Source organism: Colossoma macropomum, unplaced genomic scaffold (genome assembly GCF_904425465.1).
Source record: "Colossoma macropomum unplaced genomic scaffold, Colossoma_macropomum, whole genome shotgun sequence".
In the NCBI taxonomy this organism is placed as follows: Eukaryota; Metazoa; Chordata; class Actinopteri; order Characiformes; family Serrasalmidae; genus Colossoma; species Colossoma macropomum.
In genome coordinates, this window is record NW_023494802.1 from 10,668,201 (window position 1) to 10,690,535 (window position 22,335).

At 38.7% G+C, this 22,335-nt stretch overlaps 1 long non-coding RNA gene across 1 annotated transcript in view; it reads left to right on the plus strand.

The window, feature by feature from the left end:
• The first annotated feature begins 7,524 nt into the window (after nt 1-7,524).
• LOC118822158 overlaps nt 7,525-22,335 on the plus strand; it is a 40,255-nt gene continuing 25,444 nt past the window's right edge. Inside the window, exons 1-3 of the long non-coding RNA XR_005008419.1 lie at nt 7,525-7,840; nt 19,586-19,690; nt 19,975-20,073. This is a non-coding gene — a long non-coding RNA (uncharacterized LOC118822158). The remainder of the gene's footprint in view (nt 7,841-19,585; nt 19,691-19,974; nt 20,074-22,335) is intronic.

The following is a 22,335-nucleotide window of genomic DNA, read 5'->3' on the forward strand; positions in this document are numbered from 1 at the left end:
ATAAATAACACATGAAAATGAGGTTTTTATATGACTGATTTTGATTTAATTACCTGTTTTGAACTTGTAGCTTGAATAATGCTATTTCTGAACAGGTGCGTTCTCACTTAAATTTCCCCAATGGAAACCTGAAACTTAAAATATTTCTTTTCCTTGAGTACTAAAGGGGAATTCCACTGATTTTTCAAAATTTCAGCATAATTCAAGTGTTGAGATGTCAGACGTTTGATGTCAAATGAGTCATTGTAGAGAAACTCAAATTTTCTTTATAGTAGTGGTGATGGGAACCAGGGGCCACAATGTCTACAGCTTATATAGCCATTTTATGTGCTATCCAGAACAACCAATGTTTATGTGTAATGTTAATGATGGTAAAATAGCAATAATAGGAAACTTTTCTTGGGGATTATTTTGCCTTACAGTGCCTGCATGTGCAACTCTGCCATTAATAAATGTTAAAGAACTCAAATCTCAGAACTATTGTAAAACAGTGTTTCAGGCATCAGGATGTGTATTCATAGCCATTTCATGTAATATCGTCATCTGAGGGAGATTTTAGAGGCATTAAACTCCATTGATTAAATTCCAATCACCATCACTGTGAACAATTCTGACTCTGTAAATTTCTCACTTCAGACGCCTATTAATGACTTTGTCTCAATACTTTAATTTTGAAAAATGTTAAACATGTTCACAACCTCAACACAACAAGTTCACATTTCTTTTAGAAGCTGCTCTGAGTTATGAGGTGTCTAGTTGGGCTTTGCCACACCTTGCTAGTGAGCTGCAATCTGATAGACATTGTGTGCAGAGTGGAGGTGCACAAAGAGAACAGGCTTGTTTTACAGCCATGTAACTCTCCTGGCTCGCCATCTGTTTGGAGTGTGTGTGCGTGTGTGTGTGTGTGTGTGTGTGTGTGTGTGTGTGTCTGTGAATGAGGCAGATGAAGGTGAAATGCTGGAAATGTTCCTGTCCCTCTGTCTCAACACTCCTACGTACCAGGAAGTAATCAACAGACTACGTGCGTAGTAAAAGAAAGGCCCTTTACCTTTCAAATGAAGTTACCTTCATCAAAAATGTCAGCAGAGTGTGTTTGGTAGACTGTGCAGAAAGCAAAAGCTGATTTAGAAATTGAGATACGGTGCCAAGAGCAATGCTTTTCTGAAATTTTGGCAATGATGCACAAAACAGTGATGTTTTTGGAAAAACCTTTTTCGTGAAATTTAATGTGGCCAACTACTTCAACTTGTGGTTGCTCTGGAGCATAAAGGTGTAAATAAGCTAGTAACAGTTTGATAATTTGTTTAATTTTTTAAAAAAATTCTTTTTAGCACTGAGTGAAATCGAACTTCAACAATTGAGGGAGTTCCCTCAGTGCGTATGCACACTTAAAGGTATGTCACAACTGTTTAAACACGGCCCACGTGTTGATCTTGACGGCTTGTTCCACCTCACTGACGAACCTGGTTTAACCTCACCCCACACTGGCTGGAATCTTGTCGGACTGCACCTGAGCATGCACAGACTGGTGCAGGAATCCTCCACAACTTTCCGACACTCTGGAATTCTTCTGTGATGTCACGCAATGGCAGCTTATTGTCCTGCACTTCAGACACATATCACTTACATTTAGCAACAGTTTCTCTTTTTGTGCCATGTGTATACATGTAGGTCCATGCAGTGGATGAAATTGATGCTTTTGGTGTGTTTGCAAAGGTATAGGCTATTAATTTAAGCCATTCAAATGTCATTTTACAGTTTGAAACATTTTATAATTTGCTAAAAATGTCAGCATAAATTGCAAATTTCACGAGTCATTGACATTTTCCGGCTGGCTCTGGTTTAGGCTGCTTTTTAAAAGTGAGCAATGAAAATGCTGTATCACATTTGCTAAATTGTTTAGAATATTTTTTGATGCATTATTTTTCTTAATTTTAAAAAATGCTGTCCTACATTTTCATGTCACTACCAAAACACAAAGGGTTGTGATCCATACACGGAGCCTTATCCATATTTATTATATAAGTAAAAGTGGAATTTTGAGGTGAAATCAAATATCCTTTTCACAGACAAAAAGGCTTCTATCATATCCCTTGTCCATATATTATGATCCTGATCCGGGGTTTGTGCCATAGATATCATATATCAGCACTGCCCAAAGTTGGCCTGGGGGGTTACCCCAAACCCACTATCTCACCCGAGAAGAGAATGCATTGCATTGTAATTTAGTAAAATAGTGTAATGTTCTTGATTCAAAACCTGGCTGCCTTCTTTTTTTGTATTGTATTTTTTTGTCTTTTTGGCCCACCACAAACATTACACTTTGCCCCCCCCCAAAAAAAAAAAATTGTTTATGCACTAGCTGTAGAATAAGCATTTTTGGTTCACCAAAGAACCTTTCAGTGGAAATTCTTTGAAGAGCTATTTTTGAAAATGAGATATGAGAGAGTGAAGAATTGTTTTTTGTTATATTTATAACATAAGTAAAAGTGGAATTTTGAGGTGAAATCAAATGTCCTTTTCACAGACCTTGACTGGATTCAAGCACTTTTAGCATTGTTGCCTCTAGAACTGAATGTACTTGGAACTTTTCATTTTGGAAGTCTTGCCAAACGATACCAAATACTTCTTGGTAATTATTCTAGAAATATACAATTGATACTAAAAATTATTCCTCACCACAGGTTATTTTTGACATTTAAACTATCCACAGCCTCTTTAATTGGTATGGCAAAAGGAAGTATTTGGAAACTCATACAAGGTCATATTTATCGAAGTTGAATGAATAACGAAGCAAGACCAGAGGTCTGTGTGCGTCATAGCTCAAAATAGCTATGTGGTTTGGGCCCACATTATATGTGGTCTGAAGTGGGTGTCAACATCAGCAGGACCGGGCAACAAACAAATCCTCTGTGATTTGGCATTGATGTTAGCATAAGTGAGTGAATAGTCCATCAATGTGAACATCAGATTTGAACCCCTAAAACTCACTTCACAATCCTAACACCATGATTGACGTGTTGATTTCAAGGTAGCTACTGAATAATATGTCCTAAAGTCTGAATAATAAAGCTGATTACTTAAATGCAGTGGAAGTATTTTATATAGCTTTTTTCAGGTTGCACATGTTTTAAAGTCAGAATAGTGCCTGATATCCTTTCATCTGAATCAGACAGACAAGGGCATCATGGGCAGGATGGCTGTGAGGGCTAAACAGTGAGATTTTGGCTGACTAGGAGAGCTCATGGGTAAATTGAGGTACTTAAAAAGGAGCTCTGTTCACATGTAACCGGATCTGCTCTCCACTGGGGCCAGGCATTCCACTCTGCACACTGAGGAGTCTCATGAACACAATGAGTAGGCGATAGGCAGCGCCAGGCCAAGATTTATCAACACCCCTGAAACATGCACCTTACCTGACCACACAAAACAATAACGTGATGTAGCTGAACTAAAGAAATGGCATACACACGGTCAGTTGGATTTTTAAATATTTGTTTTATTTAGCAGTTTAAGAGTGCAGTACATAAAGTATCAGTTGGCAGTCAGAAAATCCTTAATGTAAACCTGAACAACACGTTTTGTGAATGTACTAGAAGCTGGGGAGGACACAGTGCTGTCAGTTGGAAGGCAGCCAGTCTAAATAGCGTTTGGTGGCGAATACTGTGGATTTGGCTTCCATGTGGAATTTGGTTACCATGACAACAGTGAGAGAACATTCTGCTGGGTAATCTTCAAGTGACAAAAAGGCTTCTATCATATCCCTTCTTCGTACATTATGATCCTGAACCGACATATACAGCTAAAAATGTTAAAACTTAACTTTATATGAAATATTCTTAAAAATAGAGCAGTCAAAAAGGCTCTTGCCATAGATATCATATATCAGCACTGCCCGAAGTTGGCCTGGGGGGTTACCCCAAACCCAATATCTCACCCGAGAAGAAAATACATTGCATTGTATTTTAGTAAATTTAGTAATTTAGTAAAATAGTGTAATGTTCTTGATTCAAAACCTACCTGCCTTCTTTTTTTTGTATTGTATTGTATTGTCTTTTTGGCCCACCAGAAACATTACACTTTGCCCACCCCCAAGAAAAATGTTTGCGCACTTGCTATAGAAGAAGAATTTTTGATTCACCAAAGAACCTTTCAGTGGAAGTTCTTTGAAGAGCTATTTTTGAAAATGAGATATGAGAAAGTGGAGGAATTGTTTTTACAGTTTAAAGAAACTCTGAAACCTTTCATTACGAGAGCTACGTTTACATACACCAAACGATGTGTCTACATCACACAGTTTGCAGGAGTTTGAAAGGGTGGGATGAATGACAGACGTGACTCACAAATCTCTTGATGTGGAGGAGAGAAACTCTGACTCATGACACATGGAAGAGCATTGCATATGACACCGGTCTTCCAGTGTGGGGTTCATAGTTCCTCATACAGACCTAAGCCAGAAACCTACTGTTTTATTTAGACAGCTGGCTAAATGACTACTATGATTCAGGACTTACTGTAAGTTAGCAAGTTCACATTACCTTCTCAGTAGGCCGCTAAAGTCAATCATCATATATGGACAAATATGAAAAAAAAACACTGATAGCATATTTTGCATGATTTGCAGGCATTTAAATGACTTCCAAGATATCTTCCCTGCTGCACAGTTATAGACATGTTGGACACTGACTGATGTTAATACCATGTAATGGACGGCATTACCAGACAGTATTAGACACATATAGTTAGATCTAACCGTGTCTGGTAAGACGCCAATCACCAGGCCTTGTTGCTTCTTTGACATCCAACATGCACATTTATCATACTGGGTTGACACATTTGAAGTTCTAGGAAAAAAAAGAAATGAAATTCAGTGAAATGTCGTACAGACTGTGACTGAAATATGATAAAGCCTACTGACATTGACTTTGAAACCCACAATACATTTACATTGAGGCCTGAGAGAGGGGAAAAAAGAGGGGAACAAAAGAAGAGATGAAAGCGGTGAATACTGCCTGCTTTGTGAAGGTAAATGATGTGACTTTGTAAAGCTGGCTAGTAAAAATACGAAAGGGACATGAATAACAAACATGAGTCAATTTAATACATCTGTGACACAGATAAAGGAAAAGTACCCCAGACGGGCAAACAAGGGTGCGGTTCAATATTTATGAGTCAATTCTTCCACCTTAAACAAACACTGGGTTGTAAAGACTGTGTTTGACATTTGCTTATATGTGTACATTTCACTGTTTTTTCAGTGATGAGAAGAAAACAAGGATTTTCAACAGCTAAAACTATAAAATATGAGCTACAAAGAGGTTAATCTTTCCAGTTACATCATCTTTGAGAACTTTGCCAAAGCTTTAGCGTATTTGTTTGTAGTGCTCCCTTTTACTTAAAAAGTCCTAAAACTTAAGAGGTTTGACTAAAAAAGTGAAAATATATCAAGATTATTATGAGATAATGTCTGAATATACTATCTCCGCTCTGTTTGTCTGAGGGAAAATGTGTGGTGTATTTAAATTAACTTTTAAATATGCACAAAAAAGTACAACATGAACGTTCACTCTACACTACACGCTATTCAGGAAAATATATGAGCAAGGATGGGCATGAGAGGGGGAATGGGAAGAGGAGGAGTCCGCAGTGTCGTTAAAGTCTATTTTTATCATGAGCCTTCAGGTGAGCTCATGTGTCAGTTGCAGGATGTGCCACGCAAGTAAGATGAGCTGGGCCAATCACAGCTCGCCTACAGTCACAAAAGCCACACAGAGCGCTGGGGGGAGGGGACGAGGAAACGTCTTTCAGCAGGCTGGTTCAACAGGCAACGGACTGGTATTCTTTAACTAAAGCTGGGTGGGGTCAGGCAGCCCGAAAAATGGGAGAGGGAAGTGAATAAAACAAAGTAGAGTACATTAGACACTCCCTCTCTTTTCCCTCTCTTTCCCCCCCTCAAGTCATTTCTCATGACCTGACCTATTATTTCCTCCTAACGCCTGGGATCGTCACACAAAAGCAGCCTGCCAGTCATTTTGACACGCAACCTTACAACATACTCCTCTTTCCCCGGTTTCACCTGCCTGTCCTTCGAACTAATAGACTACTTGTACACTAAAGAAATAAGGGTTCCTGGCTTGAATGTGTAGTTCCTGGGTAACTTTTAGGTTATGTGGAAGGTGTTTAACTGAAAAATGTTCTTCATACTTGCACAGCTCATTTAAAAGAATGGTTCTTAAAGAATTGCCCACTGAAAGGTTCTTCAGAGAACTGAAAGTGGTTGTTTTATGACAGAACTCCAGAGAAACCTTTGGCCCCTTTGTTTTTAATAGTGTAGCTAAAAAAGCCAAATGGTGTATCATATAATATGCCCTAAAAAACCCATTTTCTTGTCTGAGATTCCAAATGTAGAATTTACCCAAAAAAAACACAAAATAATAACCAACACACTAAAAGATTCGAAGTCCAAGGAATAGACAACAGCAATTCTACAAAATTGCTTGGAATAAAATCTTGTTACATTGACTTAAAAGTAACGTTACCATTTTGGAGTTACCTTTTTGTTTTTGGGACAGCGATGATATACAAGTCACAAGATTTATAATTAAATAATAAGCCTGTAGTTTAAGAGGCTGAAATATTCACATGGATCATCTATATAAAAAAAGTGCTGATGTGCAGAAGAGTCATACTAAGAAACATAATCTCCAAGATTCCTGGGAGTCCTGTGTGTGTATTGCAAACTGTGAAATAAACACCTGCCCTGACCTGGTATTTTCATACTAACAGTAAAAATAAGGACAAAACAAATGCCACCGAGCACTATGTGGGTGATAAGGACAGTTACTGTGACAACAAAGTGCTTCCATTGTCCATGACTTGAGTCTTTCTTTTTCAGTTGCCTTGCTAACAACGCGTACAAACAAAACTACTTTTTGGCACAGCATTAATCCTGGAGACCAACTGCAGCCAAATGCTAATAAAGATTACACCATGAGAGAAAACATTCACATTGTCTGCCTGACATGGACATGCTAATCACATGACCTGACACAAAGTGGAGAGATCCTTTGCAGTATTTTGGCCACCCAACAAACATCGTTACCAGACAGTGTTAGAAAACAGATACACAGTCCAGCACTGTCCGGTAAGATGGGTGCTAAGTGCCATTTGTCCACCTTAAGTAGCTTTGTATTGTCAAAACTGGTCTGGAGGCCTCATAGAGACCCAACGTTTGTCGAGGGGGGAACAGCACTACAGTGTGCTGTAGCTTCTGAAGTCAGTAGACAGCCATCATCATCATTACCAGGCAGTATTAGAGAGAGAGAAGATATCCAATGCTGCCTCGTAAGATGGAGAAGACTATCCAAACAGTTCTTGGAGTGACAGCTTCTTGTTATTTTGAGTGGCACAAAAAAAGCACAAAATAGAAAATACTGTCATATCAAACCCTTGTAACTCCATTTTATACCCTGTATAGCTGTGTTTTACATTTTGTGAACACTATGATGAATAGACGTACAGAAATGGTCCCGAATTACTTGGAATAAAATATCATAATAAATGTTTTTTCCTTCTGTTGTTAACTTTCCATTTTGGAGTACAAGCTTTTGTTACAACAGCAAGAGCTTTCATAACAGTTTCGGAGTCAGTTAAAATCCTGTTGAATGTGTTCCCCCAGTGTTGCATCAGACCCGATACTAACCGCCATAAAACACTAAAACAGCAGCTATGATGAGCTGGGGCTGATAACAAAGCTCTAGCACAGTGAACCACCTGCCCTGAGGAAGTGGGGAGGCATAAAGGAGGATATACAGCAAAAAACGTCTCGCTCCAAAAACTGGTAAAGCTGGAATTGTACACGCAGTAGATTGCTTTGTTCTTCTGTTAGCTGCGGCTTAGCCGAGCAACCAAAGCAGAGAGAGAGAGAGTGGGCCACTGAGGCAGTTAATAATTGTCCAAACCTGTTCCGACTGGTCTGATTTGACACCACAGGCTGGAGAGCTGCTCTATCTTACAATAGAATGTTTGGCTTTAGACAGCATCGGTCTACAGCGTACCCCCGCCCAAAAAAACGACTGTGTGGAAAGCAACAAAGGCCTGGACTGGGTGGTGCTGATTTTCGTTCGTCTTCTGGAGGACATAAGAGACAGGCCTCGCATTGTTAGTGTACAATGAACATGCAGAGCTGATTCTACCGGCTGCTGGTTAGACTTTCTGTATTACTGTGTGCAGTGATAACAGCATGGAGGAATGCTGCACTGGACTGACCTGTGACCAATCTCTGTGTGCGGAAGGTCGTTCTACACACCTTTCATTTACTGAATAACACCTGAAGTTTACAGCCATACAGTGCGAGGCTGAAGCCGTAGTGGAGCGATAAGTACAAGTTTTCTGCCTTTTACAGTTTTTGCAAGGAAAAAGCTACCAGAAATGGAAGAAGATGCTAGATTTGCATGTCTTTATACATCATTAGTATGAAAATTATTAGTTCTTCAAGCTGTTTTACCAAAGCAACAACATTTACCTATGAGTATTTTAGCTAAAACATAATAATAATCACTGATCAACATTAAAGATGAACCTAAATTTAACCTAAAACAGTGAGTTTTCAATAATATTGTCTTTAAAGTAGATGCGAGAGAATGAAACAAGTTAAGAACAGGAAGGGGATAAAGAGAAAGAGAGAGAGAGAGTAAAAGAGGAAAAGCTCCTCATGTAGAGATGGCTAAAGGAGAGCGAGCTTGTACACGAGAGAAAGGGAGCGAGCGAGAGAGAGTACCTGTAACCTTACCGTGGTGAAAGGGACTCAGGTAAAGAATGTGACAAAAAAAGTGAGTAGGGGGGAAAGAAAAGAAAGGAAAAAAAATCTCAGATTTCCACCAAGTGCCTGAGAAGGCTGCGGCTTCCTCTTGCTCAGTCAGGACCCATGAAATGAAAACCCCAAGCAGACCCGCTCTCCCAGACTGCAGCCTCTATTTAGTTAATCATCAGCATTATAAACCAGTGCTGCAGGCCTTCTGAGAAAGAAAAAAGAGGGAGAGAGGGAGAAAGAGGGAGAAAAGGGGAAAGAGAATAAGCATTAAAGACGGCAGAGGGAGGTAGAAAACATGAGACAAGTGCATACTGTGATACTCTGCACCATCTACCTTAGTTGCTTACTTTCTTTCTTTTCCTTCCTCTTCTCTGTTTTAAACCGAGTTAGAGCTGTTTTTTCTCCTGGTTCGGTGGCAGTCAGGTGTGCTTTAACCTTTTCCCGCTGCCTAGAGTGAAGGGTGATCGGGTAACTGGGCCCTCCTGACTGGAACGTGACTCCACAGTGAAGTGACCAACCTGAAGGCTAAGCTAGGCTGAACCTTAATCAATAGTTGGTGTCTGTGTGAAGAACAAAGCGAAGGGAAACCGTAAACCTTAGTTAAAGGCGGGTCTTGCACTGCCAGCTCTAATTGCGTTTCGGGTTTAAATGGGCGTGTTGCTTTGTGTCGTTTCTCTGTGGGCATCGCTGTCACACAGAGTTAAACCTAACGTTTAGCCAACGTTTAACTACGCCAAGCGGTGGCAGTCTCTCTTTTTACAGTCGGTTAATGGTTGAAAGGTAATCAACCTTTGCGATGAAGTATTTTGAATATCTCCTAAGCATTTGAATTCCTATGACCACCCTTTCGTTTTCTATTCTGACTAGCAGTAGAAATAGATTAAACGTATTTGCATTAACTTGTTGATCAAAGAATGTATATATATATATATATATATATATATATATATATATATATATATATATATATATATATACATACATGAAGGTGCTGTTCATATTATTGTTGTAGATGAGCTAGTCTTAATGTTCTTCAATGAAAAACATACCCATTAACAAGTGAAAAATGACTTGAAAGGCTTGTTTCCAAATCCCTTGTTTTGTGCTTTGTCAGAATGACCTTAAAATGGCTTAAAAGCATCAAAATTGATGAAAACCTGGATAAATATCCAGCAGGAAATGGTGAATTTAACATGAATGATAGCAGACTGCTTAGTCACAGTCACCCTGATTAAAAAGGCTGTTCTTAGGTAAACAAACCCAGTGTGCTGAACTTCTCTGACCTCTCACCTGTGCATGATAATTAACACTCCATTTTCCTCCCCCTGGCCTCATGAAGGAACAAACATACACAAGCCACTGTCCAGCTCCTGCATTTGCTTTGCACTCTGCAGCTAGAATAATCTCACTTTAAACTGCCGTTGGGTTTTATCACCTTCCAGTGGGGACTTGTGTTACCCAGCTGTATTCTCCTGCAGGGGAGCACGACTCTGATAATGCTTTGGCTGGGTTATAAAACTGTGACAAATGAGTCATTCAGATGAGGGAATGAAACAGACTCATTTTCCTCCTTCCACCAATCAAATGCCTCCACCTCACTATGCATCCATTGTACTGGCCGGCCGACATTTTCTCCCTGCTTGAAGACCACCGCCACAAAACACAGCTTCCTTCCACATAATGAAGAAATTCAGAAATGGCATTCATATCGTAAGATTGTCAAACAGCAATTTCTATTAAGCAGGCATTGTAATAAATGACAAAATGTCAAAAGCCTTCATAACCTACCCCCAGCTCATCTCACTGGCATCAAAAGCAAGCTAAACTAGAAATCGCTGTTTCTTTTAAAAACATGCCAAAGAGACACGTAAGGACAAGCCTAACTCGCAGCCGTTAGGGTTGCAACGGAAAAGCCTGAGCAAAGCTTAGATGCTCAAAATCAACAGGTTATGTAAACCAGCCAACCTACATCTAAAATCTAAAGAAGCGCAATTTCAATCCTTTTAGGTGCCCAAAAAGCCATTCTAAGTGTTTGAAATGTTTAAATATATCTGTTCATGGTGTACCAGTCTATTGAAAAGCTTCCCATATAGACCAATGAAACATTTCCCTAAGCATTAATGACTCAAAGCAACAATTTCAGGTAAGTTACCACATTTTACAGACATCCCGGTGTGCTCCTCCAATGGCGCGCTACCAGAGGTAGAGGAGAAGGCAGCTAAACCCCTCTCTTTATCCCCTTTGACAAGTCTGGCGGTTTGCCTCTACCTGCCCAAACTGGTCTATCCAGTCTAGGAATGAGTGCTTGCGTCTATTGTGTTCTCTTTTTCTTTCCATTTAAATAGATTGGAATCTGATACAGATCATAATATGACCCCATTCAAACAAGAAAGTTCCGCTTTAACAAGCTCACAAACAATTTTTCTGCCACCTCTTCTAAATGACCCAAATTTCCAACATACTAACTACGCTCCAACTAGGGTGAATAGAAAAAGACTATTGGAAAGACAGCATTTAGAGAACTGAGGCAAGCCATAGCGACGGACTAGAAGAAGGAAATGATAAGGAACTTATTTCAAGTTAAAAAGTTACCCTTTTCCTCCTTTGAACGGTCCACTGGCTAGAAACCAGATATGAGAGACACCATTGTAAGTTGGTCAGTTGTGCTGCCTCGGAGTCTGGTCTTCCTCTTTCCTCTTCTCGTTGATCGACGCCCTGTTTGCCTCGCTTTTGGGCGGAAGGAGACCATCTTGAGCTGGCGACCGGATTCCCGACTAGGAGGTTGACGTGTACCTAACGGCAGGTAGATATCAACTGGTAAGCCTTTGTCTCTGCGAAGACACTTGCCGGTTGCTTGAGGCGATGAGACCTGTTTAAGCTCTTTGAGAAGAGAGACGGAATTTGTAAAGGTCTTGCTTTACATGTAGCAGGCCCCTCCCATCCCCACAGGTGTAATTTTCATGCCGCAGCCAATCTCCTCAGCCTCTAGCGCTTGCAGGTGTGTCCCTCGCTCTGTGATAGGCCAGTCCCGCCCCGGAGGACACCCTCCACCTGCCCCCCGCCCAAGGTGCTTTGCGAATGTTTATGATGTCAGCTTTAGCTTTGTGTGTGGCTCTGATGGGATTCAGAAACTGGCTTCCGTAGTCCGGTGAGACCACCACAAACAAGCCGAAACCCACACCCTGTTCCGAAGAGACAGAAGGACTGAATGAAGAAGAGTTGTAAATGGATCTGGACTCTGGCCTGCCTGTAAGAGGCCAGTGAACAACTGCCCTTTGCCCTGTGTCTTATGAGTATTCTCATGCCCTGACCTGAGAATCCAGCCAAACCAAGCACAAACCTGACCTGAGAATTCAATGAGTAAACTGGAAACTGTACTGGGTAGAAGTCAGAGACCACCCTTCATTCATCTTATTTCCAGTAAAAACAGCCATTAAGTACATTCATTTTTTAGCATCTGTAAAAAAACAGAGAACGTACATACAGAAAATGACACATAAGCCTCAATATTTAAATATAATATCAGATTTTATAAGATCAGTGTTAAATGTATCCATCCTTTGCCTTTATCACAGCTGCCAGTCTTTTTAAAAGACTTGCTTTTAGTTTTTCAACGACATCTGCAGAGATATCACACCTCCAAATTTCTTAGAAGTTCATTCTCAGGATCCAAATACTTACAAACACATTGAATGATGTTAAGGTCTGGACTCTGGGGTGGACAGTCAATTGTTCTGAGAACATCAGTAGCTTCTTTGTTTGTTTCACGAATTTAAGTTTTCTTCTTCCTGTTTCTTTTTCTCAGTAACAGCTTCTTAACAGCTACATGTCCTTTCTGACTCATAATGCTGACTTGTTTTAGAAGGTTGGACAGAAACTCCTGTGGATTTTTTCAGATCTAAAGCAAGAGTTGAGCTTATTATTTAAAGATGAAATCGGTACTGTTTTTTTTTGATGTAGGACAGTTTTGCCAGTCTACCAGGTCTTGCACAATTGTTAGGAATCTTGATTTCTTTGTATCATTTAATAGTTCTTTTTCTTATTTTTCTTTAACTTTCCCCTTCCTTATGCATTATCTGATATCTAATCTGTGTAACTTGTACTTAATGACTTTTGCACCAAACTGTAAGTACTTCATTTGTCCCTATTTTCCCAGGAAAAACCTTTGGCTGAATAAGTGCAGCAAAAACACAACAGACTGGGACACACATAATCGATTATTATACAGTAATAATACAGTATATCAAAGACATAGAGATAGGCCTCCCTACTTGATCCAAACAGAAAAAGTGCACTACATGTAGACATGAAACATTTTGCCCTGTTGGTAACAAAAGCTTTCAATCACAAAGTGGAAGCCTTCAGAAATCAGATCAGAAATCATTTTCACAGCTTTGCTAAGAGATCCAGATTTATTAAATATCTTCTGAACTAGTGCTATGGGTGCCCTGCAGTTTGTAATACAGAAGATTAAAACACTCATAAAAGGACTATAAAACACCTTACATATGGTCTGATTAATAGTAAAGAGACCATATTTTTGAGAAAATAAAGCCTTTGCTGCTCCTTTCTATTAATAAATACAGCATATTGGGTTTAATTCAGTTTGGTAGTAAGTGAGAGGCCTGTGCTCACTTGCATAAAACATCTGATGTTGATTTTGTGTTTAAACAAGTGAGCTGTGTAAAACATCTTCACGGAAATGTTTAAGTGGAAAAGAGAAAAAAGTGTGAAGAACCTTTTTAAAGGACCTCCCCATAGTGTGAACGTTCTATACCAAAGTAGGCCTGTGAGGACGTTTGATTAGGCCCTCCAGAAAGTAAACCCAAACCCCACCCCCTCACAGTAAACAAACTTATTTTTACAATATATAACTTATTTAATTCTTGCTTAACCTTTAAAATAGTGTAATTAGATATTTCACTAACAAAATATACTACATTGTCCATTTTAATTCTGCCTATCTTACTTATTTGTTCATTGTTTTGTCTTTTAGGCCCTAAAACCACCACAAATATGCATTTTAGGCCTTGAAGACAAAAAGGTTGAGCTCCCTTGTTCTATACCAATTTTTTTTTTTGTAGAACTGTATGTCCAAGCCAAAAACCATTTAGGAGCCTGTATGTTTAAGAGTCTGCATTAGATGTTTGTCATCTGGTGGGTGTAGCAGGGCCTGGAGGCATCTCCTTTAATCCCTGTCTGCTGCAGGCTGCCGGGCCTGACTGCACTCTGAGGGCTTGCTGTAATTGTCTCAAGTAGTTTAAACAATGCCGATAAGCCTTCGTACTGATCCTGTGTTTCAAAGGTGTTGTCAGAGTGAAGAGAGCAAGAAAATGTACCATAAAATCCTAACCCCACTGTTCAGAGGCTACACATTTCAAAACCCCCAAAACGCAATAATGCTGATACTGCAGCATAGCTGTCATTTGGTCATTTGCAATAATAATGCTGTTCATGTTGTGTTTAGTGGGTGTGGTCATGTTGTGCCGGGGTTGTTTAAGGCCTTTTGTCGTTGCAGTGCCAGGTAGAGTCTTACAGGTCATAGAGTTTCCTGATCATGGCTTTAATGATGTGGTTCAGGATGTTAAATGGCAAGGTGACTTCACAGCCATCTCTGAGTGTGCCTGAGCATCATGTCAGAACAAAAGGCTGAGGTTTTTCCCATGACTACCCGATACTCAGAGGTGTAGGACACAATGGCCTGCCTCACCTCTGCAATGAATCTCTCCACACTGATCTGAACTAAAACTCTGTAGGGTCACCGAGGGCTTGTCTTTGAGAAATGCCCTATAGGCCTTTGAAGGGTGTTTGGTGAAATAAGAAGATGAGGATAACGCTTATAAATGTACTGCTAATCAGAACAAAATAAAAGTACTGCAGGTAATGAAGGTAGCACAGCTTTGTGGATAGCTGCATAGTTGTACTGCACAAGTTTTCAGCAAGTTATTGACAAGTACTCTTCTTTATTGACCAACATTGCATGTAAATATTACAGAATGTGAAGAGGAATATTAAATCTTAGAAATCTCTCTCAGTTTAGATCCTTAGCTTTCAATCAATACCACATTTGTGCTTGTAGAAAGTAGAAAAGGAGATTTAGGAGGTTTATTATGATTTGAATTTGGTGGTTACTGTTGTGCTTACAGTCTTATTTTGCATTAGAATAAAAAATTAGCCTACATTACATTTTAACCTCAATTTCACATCAAAACAAATGAAAAAAAGGAAAACATGCAGGCTTGAACCTGTTTGTACAGACTATAAATCAAATATAAATGTATATGTATGTAATACATATTGTAATTAAATATGCAATTGCATAATTACATGTGAATAAGGCAGCAAAACAAAAGTAACTCTTTTGGCTGGGGTTTAGTGGCTAATGCACTCTTTTAGAATTTTCATATAGTCGCACAACATGTAGACATATTGTTACTGATTGTAGTATTATTTGTACCCTGTGAGAAATTCAGTACCTTGCAAAAGTCTTAAAAGGGGAATTCCACCCACTTTTCAAAATTTCCACATTGTTCTTTCGTTGAGATGTAAACAGTCAAAGTGGTTTGATGTTAAGTTTTTCATTGTAGAGAAACTTAAGGACTCAGTTTTCTTTACAGTGGTGGTGATGGGAACGAGGGGTCACAATGTCTACAACATAAATATAGCCGTTTTATTTACTATCACAAATAACCAGTGAACCTACATGTTTCTTCAGAGGTTTTATGTGTTATGTTAATAATGGTAAAATAGTGGAAAGTTTTTAAAAAAAGTTTTCTTTGGGGCCTATTTTGCTTTTTTTTATTTGGAATTCCACTTTATACAGTGATGAAAATTGTTTGAAACTGTTTCTCTTGGCAGTTAGTGTGTTTTTACCAGATAAAACACTAAATAACATTAGCATAAATACAAATACAATCATAAACACATTAAAATTTAACCACAATTTTTCTGTTTTTTAAAAAATGTTATCTTGGTTAGAGGAGCATGTCTGGTTCCTGACTTTTCACTGTGCTCCAGTCATTGCATATCATTGCATTGATTAGATAAACTAGATATTGGATGGTAACTATAAACACTGGGCTTCCTCGAAAAGAGGCTTGGAAATAGCTAAGCTAATGCCCTAACAGGCATCAAATCACAATGTATTGTTTATTGGTGTTTATTCTAATATCAATGTTTTTTCCTACTACCCTGATAAATATCTTTAACGCAGCACTTTCTAAGACTCTTGCACAGTACTCTGAATATCTTTTCAGGTTCTGCACATATGCATATATTAAATTTTTGCCTCTTTTTATTTTATTTGTTACCTTTGTTAATATGTGATATTTCTCTTGAATATTTATTAATAGGCTTGCATTTTTGTCTGGTCTGTTTAATATGCTACATATCATACATACATTGTGTAGTGTGTTCAGTGAAGACTCTGATGTGTCATGTTAGTATTCATGAAAACTGGATTCCAGTATACTTAGTTAAGGGGGAGGGGGTCTTCGTAATCTGACTTCTAGTTAGTCATTCACTCTTGGGACTGGTGAGGCCTAGCATGCAGTACATCCTGATCACTGGAGCAGGGAAATGTTCATCCGAGGCTGCGCCATGGACAAAGAGCCGTTTCAATTAGCTGGGTGACTGGGTGAAGCTCTTCTCTCCGGCTGTCCAGGAGTGGAGGCCCCCACTGTGACTGCCCCTGAGAGAGGCCAGGAAATTGGCCTGTCTGAAAGGTGCGCTTTGTTTAGCATTCACTCATTTGCATTCCAAATGAGGGTTAGAGTGAAGCGGTGGAGCACAACCAAAGCTCATTTGGGTAGAGATAGGTATCAGCCATGGCTGTCACGCAAGGCCAGTGGAGGGGACATTCATCACCAACTGGCTGCTTTTCCAACAGGTCAGGGCCTTAGAGCTGACCAAGAACTCTGCAATCACATCCACGTAGTGCTCTCCGCAACATCTACATGCGGCATGCTATCAGTGGACACTAACAATAGGTTAAATATTCACATGTCTACAGTGACACTTACACAGATTCAGTTTGACCTTCACGTTTTAAAGAAGGCTGACCCCAGACCAGTGAGTACAATGTAAATGTACTGTGACATGCTGTTTTTCATATTGGTTTGCATTTATTACCTAAATGCCGTCTACGCAGACTACTGCACAATGATCTGCCTCTTCTTCAATGACAAACAAATGATTCCACGAAATTTATGAGCTTAAGGTGAAATATAGGCTGTTCCTTGTTTCTTAGGAAAACCAAAATGAATTAAAATGGATTTCTAAATGATTCTGAATGATGATGTAAACAAATTCCATCTCTGCCTCATTAAGTGTGTCATGAAATCTATGCATGGTAGTGTGTACACAACAACGGTATAGGGGAGCGCAAAGATGACCATTTGAAACAATGTACACTTACAATCAGCCTCAGAAACATCTTTGAACAGCACTCATAATGTAATGTTTGTTTACAGTAATGACGCACTGAATAGGGACAGCAGAGTATTACTATAATCAACAATATCCTCTTTTCTAAATATTATATTACCATTCTACCAAATTAGTTCACAAGGCTTATGCTATAATCTATTTAAACCCAAGGCATTCATTGAGATAGTAATAAGCTAAACATATACAAACATCATGTATAGGGTACTTTCTCTTTGGAGGTGGCTGTCCCAAACCCTAACTCCTACATTTAAACTTATTAAAACTTATTAAATTTAAACTTGTGGAAAAAAACTCATTTATCGTGAGTTTAAATTAAAAATATATTCCAAAAATATTGTCCCACTTTTCCATGTCACTACTGAAACACAAACGATTTTAGTCCACAGGCAGAGCCTTATTTTAGTCATACCCCTACATTTTAGAGCAGCAGGTGAAACTGAATTCCTGTCCCTTATGGCCAAATGGAGTCTGAAAATCAGTGTGTAAAATTAAGAATTGTCACTACTGAAACATATTTTCTGCAATTCAGTAAACTTTTTTTGTGCTTCGATGAAAATTATTATGATTTTTGATGTGTACAACTGTTTGATGTGTTTGCTAGTCATGTACTGGCTAGCATTTTTGAGTTATAATTGTCACTACCAAAATATTTGGCGAACATTCGGTAGTGTTATGATTTTTTGGTGACAAAATGGAAAGTTCAGTATTTTTTTTTAATAAAATTAACATAATTAGGGTAGAGGGTCACTCAAAGGAAAAAGGATTTTAATCTAAAGTCCAAGTCAGTTAAAAGTCTGTTTTCAGATCTGACTTTGTACCAAATTGTTAGAATCATCCATATATGCACACATTTATTAAAGAGAATTTATTATGAAAGAGTTCAAACAGCAGTCTTAAATTTGCCATTAATTTGCATCTTAAATACTTTTTAAAGGGTCAAAAAATCAATTGTTTAAATTCAGTTTTTCAAAATTACATACAGGCTAACATGCTCCTCCAATAGTCACACTTAGGCTTTAAGTTGAAGTAGTTACTAAACAATTCACTAAAAAACAGCAATATTAAAAGTATAAATATTTTACATGCATGTTTTACAAGCTCCAAAAGTCACTGTTCCAGCTAGAACTGTATAGTGTTAAACTCAGTATGGGAAAGTGAATGTACACCATCGTTAACTTAGTGCTAACATAACACTGCAAATCCCTTAGAAGCTGAATCCCATAGCAAGCTGAAATTAACATTATCATAGCAGTGATAATCAGATAATTGAAAAGAAAAAGGACACTTACGAATGTTTCTACATTAAATTCTGCTATATAATGACATGACAAGACAAAAAAATGAACTCACTTAGATAGCTAACAAACGTTAGCTAGCTAGGCCAGTATTAACTAGTTTTATCACTAATGTAGTGATAGGGGGTTGATTCCAAAAAGTCGAGTCTTTGACTCCAGCACATCTGGGATTTGATGTTGACTCTTGGCCAGAGACTCTGAAAGTCAGAATGCTCGAAGTTGACTCTGATTCTATTGACTCCTTGTTTTTTCTCTCATCGTAATTGGCTCGAGGGAAAGTCTGTTGGAGGTGTGTGTAATACAGGAATAAGTTTGAGTAGCTTTAGTTTGTTAATTGCCAGCCTTTATGATATGCTGACGCTGGTCAACAGCTGCTGCACGCACAAACTGTGGCCCAAAAATCGTTTTCGAAATGTCTGCCTCTGCAGTGCAAGCTCTGCACCCAAACACTGCTCATGGAAAACTCTTCATTTTCTTCATGATTAGGGTAATAAACAGTAATTAGTTCGTACAAGCAACGAAAATGAAAAAGAGTCTAGAAAACCCAAAAAGATTTTAGAAAACCCAAAGTCGTGCATCGGTGGTTCACTGATAATAATGCACCTCAACTATCTCCATAAGAGTAAAAAATGGAAAACTGAAAAACAAAATTAAAATGCAGGGGACATACTTATCCTTTGTTGCTTCAGAAAAGTACTTTTCGCATCTTCTTTTACAGCAAAGATGATGATACTGTATGTCTCGATGCATTATTATAATATTGTTACAATAAAATGACAGTAGCCAGGCAATTAGGTATCTGTTACAGCATAATCTGCCTGTATTGTAAATGGTTTCCCAGAAATCAGCACAGAATAGTGTATACCACTATAAAACACATTTAACATTTATTATCATCACACTGGTGTAAATGAGGCTATGCTAAAACATGATAACCTCTTTGACCCATTAATGGCACCTTTTAAATAGAAAATACGTCCTTTGAGATCTTCACATATGTCTAACCACATCTGTCTTTTTTTTTTCACAGGTGTCTTTCATTCCACCTGCTTTGCTTTTGTTTCTTGATTGAGGTGTCTCCTGGCTAATTACAGAGATTTGCATTGTCCTCACAGGAAATGAGGGCTTAGCACAGGTGGGATGATAAAAGAGCCTTTGCTAAGATGAAAATGTGCATTTTAGCTTCTTTTAGTGTCATGTCTGTGTTGAAATGTGGTTCATAAATTATACTGGAGCCTTAAGTGCATAATGCCTACATACAGCCTCTTAAGTACTTTAATCAATACACTGCTAATAGCCTGAAATGGTTTGAATAGAATGAAGTTTTACGTACAATCTCTGTAATGCACATATGTTAAATAATAAATGCCAAGTCCAGTGTCTATGTTTAATTGCTATACTCTGCCTTTGTCATGAAAGGATGTTCTCTGCCAGTTGGATAATCACTGGAGACTGGAGTTTTTGGTGCTGCACAAGCGTACCTGCAACCACAGCCCTGCTCCAACTTGCCATCATCAGGTAATTGGCCCCTAGAGACCGTCAGGGTAGCGTGCGTCCATGTGTGTGTGTCTGTGTCAGTGTGCCTTCCTGAAGGTCCACATGGAACGCGGTTGCCATACAACAGAGGGAAGGAGTCAGACATAGCAATTACTGAAGCTGATTTTCTCCACAACACGTTAGCTAACAAACGGCAGCTAACAGGTCTGTGTTCACATAAATGATATGATGTGTGATTGAAGAGTCATTTTTTAACATGTTACTGCGGAATTACATTATATAACTGCATATTTCTATCATGGCTTTGTTACTACGCAGTTCAAACACAGAAGATGATGATGCTTAATAACTTACCAAAAACAATCAAACAAAAAAAGTAACCATAGGGCCATTAAGCACAAGTTATTCATTTTTCAGGAAATATTTCTTAGCTGGATTTAATATAACCCGCTTGCATAAGGTGAAATAACTGAAAAAAAGTTTCTAAAACTGGAGTTCAAAAAATTATATATATATATATATATATATATATATATATATACATATATATATATATATATATATACACACACACACACACACACACTCATTGTGCATTTTATCAGCTCCATTTACCATTTAGGTGCACTTTGCAGTTCTACAATTACAGACTGTAGTCCATCTGTTTCTCTGCATACTTTGTTAGCCCCCTTTTACCCTGTACTTCAATGCTAACCCTAACCCTAACCCTAACCTAACCCCACAGGACCATCACAGAGCAGGTGTTATTTGGGTGGTGGATCATTCTCAGCACTGTAGTGACACACAAGTTGGTGTGTTGGTGTGTGTTGTGCTGGTACGAGTGGACCAGACATAGCAGTGCTGCTGGAGTTTAAAACATCTCAGTGTCACTGCTGGACTGAAAATAGTCCACCAACTGAAATTATCCAGTGGGTCGCATTCTGTGACCACTGATGAAGGACTAGAGGATCAATACAAAGTGTGTAGCAACAGATTAGCTACTGTCTCTGACTTTACATCTATGAGGTGGACCGACAAGATAGGACTGTCTAATAGAGTGGACAGTGAATGGACACAGTGTTTGAAAACTCCAGCAGCACTGCTTTTCTGATCCACTCATACCAGCACAACATAGACTTACACACTACCACCAAGTCAGTGTCACTGCAGTGCAGAGAATGATCCACCACCCAAATAGTACCTGCTCTGGGGGGGGGTCCTGAGGAATAGGATGAAAGGGGGCTAACAAAGTATGCAGGACAACAGATGGACTACAATCTGTAATTGTAGATCAACAAAGGGGACCAATCTGGTAAGTGGATCTGATAAAATGGACATTGAGAGTAGAAACAAGGTGGTGGTTTAATGTAACGACTGATTAGTGTATGGGTACTTTTAACAACAGGTTTCCATCATATAAAATAACTATTGAACCATGTAAAGAACCATTTATGCATTTAAATGGTTCTTTGAGTTGGCAAGGTTTTATGTATAGCCATTGCCTTTACAAAACCCTTGAAGAACCTCTATTTTAAGGGTGGACCCTAAGACTACAACTCGGCAGAAACACGAAAACGTCTTTTGTGGTCAACTTCATGAAAAACATTACTCAGCAAATAACTTACAGATGCTGTTACAGATCAGTGAATATAAAACACAACAGTGATTCAGAAATTAGATCAGCTACTTTAAAAGTGAGAAAGCTTGAGCTTTAAAACTTAGTAGCCCATAACAGAGCTCCCACAACTTCCATCTCATTTAAAATGAGCAGAATGTAATGTGACGCATGGTTTCTGGTACCTCAGTATCGGAAACGCAACTACAGTAGCATGATTTTGAAAATAGGCAGATAAACTACATTAAGCAATTGGGAAAAGCAGCCCATGGGAATTCCAGCTCTTTTCAGTGCACCAGATCAGTCTCCACTCACTAATAAGAACTGACTCTTTCAGCTTGAAAATGGCTCTTTGTTCAATGTTACTGTCCGTTTTTTCAAAATCAAATCATGATGTTATGATTTGCAATTATTTGTTTTTGCCTGTCTATGGATATTCAGTGAAATCTTATGCTATTAATGAAAAAAAACAAACAAACAAAAAGTGTTGTTTGTTAAGAACTACTTAAATTAAATGAAAAACGGTGAAACACTATACATGATATGTCACCATACAAAGCAGCAGTGCACTCGTTCTCATGCTGCCGGAGCTACACACAGGTGAGAGTCAAACGAATGCCTGAAACGGATGCATTTTAAACAGAGTTGCAGTGCATGTGATTACTGGA